The sequence below is a fragment of the Cydia fagiglandana genome, chromosome 2, assembly GCF_963556715.1.
Source record: "Cydia fagiglandana chromosome 2, ilCydFagi1.1, whole genome shotgun sequence".
Classification (NCBI taxonomy): domain Eukaryota; kingdom Metazoa; phylum Arthropoda; class Insecta; order Lepidoptera; family Tortricidae; genus Cydia; species Cydia fagiglandana.
The window spans coordinates 21019098-21022465 of NC_085933.1; positions in this window are offsets into that span (position 1 = coordinate 21019098).

Consider the following 3368-nt stretch of genomic DNA (forward strand, 5'->3'; position numbering starts at 1 on the left):
CTGTTAGCCAAACTAGCAACGAAAAGGATGTGGTCAATCTTGTACTTTACGCATTGACGTATGGAGGGAGAACTGTAGGCCGATTCAGTTTTCCCTATTTAATATGGTTTCATCTCAGTTTGCTTCGACCTCGAGCCAGCGTGAGCCGCTGCACTAATCAGAGCAGTCAGGCGTGGGTCACTCCGCGATTTCGTCGCTTCGCTACAAGTACATGCGCCAACACCATTTTTGGTGTCAAGCAGTAGTAGTTGCCGCGCACCGTTACGGAACGGACGCCTGCTCGCGCTTGCGCCACCTAGCGGTCATACCTGTCGTAATAGACGTGATTTGTCAGAGTGAACCTTCTGTACTATTATTTATTATGTAGGAGCGTGTTCTGCTAACGCCGGATTGGTACTTATGAAATGCTATCAAATGTCGTTTTAAAAGGCATCTCGCTCGTATTTATTCGTGCGCGTGAGATGCCTGATAACACGACTCACGGTCGTATCAAAATAATAAAATAGAATCGGCCCCCTAAACTAACAAGTGTACGTGTTAGGACATTATTAGGCGTTAATATGAAAATTACACGAGTTGTTTCACTTGGCATTCCGGATATAGTAAGGTTTATTATGATACACTTGTGAAATACGTAACTATAAATAAAGACGAATGAAAAACGCATAACAAGTACTAAATTAGGTTTTATTAGCGTGTATATAATTATTCTTAATATGCACTGCAAATATAGTTGTGAAGATCATATAATCGTATAAGTCGTTTTGGAAGTTTATCTTATATCACTCACACTTCTTAATAATTTTCATTCAATTATTATTTTTCAAAACTCTGTTGTTAGACATTTAAAATTCTGTTGAGTTATCAAAACATTCAAAACTTAACTTCGACCGAGTTCTGGACTATGATTCAGGTTTTTGTATGTTGCTCTTTTGGATTACATACCTACCTGAATCATTATTAATAAATGAATTAGCTTAGGTATTCAAAATAATAATAATAAAGTACTTACTGCCTAGAGTTGGCTCACGAGATAACCGCCATGTGGGATGTTGAGTCGACGATCATTGTTCCTATAGTGTGTCAGCGAACGGTCTCATAGCGAAGAGTCTCAACCAACACCTAGAGAGACTCTCGCTGGGTGGTTGGATCTATAGTTCGTTTTTTTTAGCATTAGAAAGAACATGCAAGAAGGAAAGTGATCTTGACATGTCTTTTAATTGAAAAACGCTTTTTAAAAATCAAAAACTATTACTTATGAAAGCAGAAGAACATAAATGATCGTATTCGATTCATAATTGCTACATATTTGCCGACCAATGTTTCGATCTTGGAAGAACTCAAAGTGAAGGAGAGATTATCGTCGACTGTTCAAATACGAATCCTCAAATACTTCGGGCACGTTACACGAAACCAAAACTCCATGGAACGTCTCGTTGTCCAGGGACGAGTTGAAGGCAAGCGGTCACGAGGTCGGTCACCTACGCGCTGGACAGACCTGATAAAATCTGCGACACAAACCACCATAGTCCAATGTTCCCGTAACGCCGAAGACCGTGGCAAATGGAGGCACATTGCGAGGGCTGCGTTATCCACAATAGATACGTCTCATCATACAACCACGACCACTCTGTCAAGAGTGAACGACTGAGGAGGAACATATTTGCCGTAACTTATTTTTAAAATATGTTTTTCAATTAAAAGACACATTAAGATTGTTTACCTTATTTCTAATGCTAAAAAAACGAACTATAGGGTCAGATGCAGACGGCGGTAATTTTGGACACAGCGGGTATACTTAGTACGACGGTTCCTCACTCTACGGCCCTGACCGCCGCGCCGGCAGCCTGGGCCTTGCCCCTGCCGGCAGCACCCTAGGTTAAATTTTTTATAATGTTTATATATTTTTTGTAATGTTTTGTAAGTGTTTTTATATTGTCATTTTATATTCACATTGTAAAACCCTAACCTAAGATCTAAGATAAATAAAAAAAAAGTACTGAATAAAATAAGATAGGTACTAGATTTTAGTTTCAAAGTGCTTGAATAAAGATATTTACTCGACTTTATTGTAAGCTGATTTGTAAATTTTAATGGTAAGTACATGATAGTAGTATCTGTCGTAAGGTTTAATTAGACTGATTACTCGACTGTAGAAAGAGAGTAATGTTTCTCGTACGTAGTAGGTATGATACCTTGATAAGGGCTACAACCGTTTGACGGATTACAATGAATAAACATTCTTATCATCTCAATGTTGACACACAGGTATTAATGTATTAGATATTTTATATTTTTTAAACATGTGATATTTTGTAATAATGTGAATTAATTATTTTACTGGAAATGTATTAAAGTAACTTCAATTTCATTTATTTAATTCGGCTTATCCATTTGGTATTTAAAAATGTGTTTGTTTTGTTGTTTTAATCCACATTACACAACAAAAACGTTTTCTAAAAACCCTGTTTGTTCATCTGTAAATAGAACTAAAACTAGAGTTAAAAGGGATGGTTGTATCGCAGAGAAGCATTAACAACTGTAGGATCTTTCGGCCCTTTTGCCAAACTACCTTGTTTTGCCCAATATAACGCCCTAACGAAATTAATTACCGTTCATTTCGAGGGTCAAACGTCGCAAACTTACATTAGATATTCTCGTCTAAATTACATTTTGGAACTTTAATCATTGTTAACAAGGCTGGGTTTAGAACCGTGTAATCTTTAAATAATAGTTCGTGAAAATTATATTGATTGGTAGGTATAAGACTAAAAACTATACCTAAACTTGATACTGCATTTCTGACATCAAGTAGCAAATAAATAAATATTATAGGACATTTTTACACAAATTGATTAAGCCCCACGGTAAGCTCAAGAAGGCTTGTGTTGTGGGTACTTAGACAAAGATATATGTAATATATAAAAACTTAAATACATAGAAAACAACCATGACTCAGGAACAAATATCTATATCATCATACAAATAAATTCCCTTACCAGGATTCGAACCCGGGACCATCGGCTACATAGGCAGGGCAGGGCAGGGTAGCAAGCAACTGAACTTTATTTAGTTATTTACTGGTACTTTATTCATTGTTTTTAACCATTAAGTGACTTATACCTACTAAGGTTATATTAAATGTATTAAACTGAAATTTTCATCGACTTTTTAACTGTCAGGAACTGTATATAGGTACCTACTCTTAAAGTCGGTTATGCGAATAACCATGGGTGTGTTAAGCAGAATATTATATCAATCAATCAATCAATCAATCAATCAAAATATACTTTATTCATGTAGGCCTAGCAACAAGCTCTTATGAATCGTAATTAATCTTAATCTAATTATCAGAGCAATTTATTGAT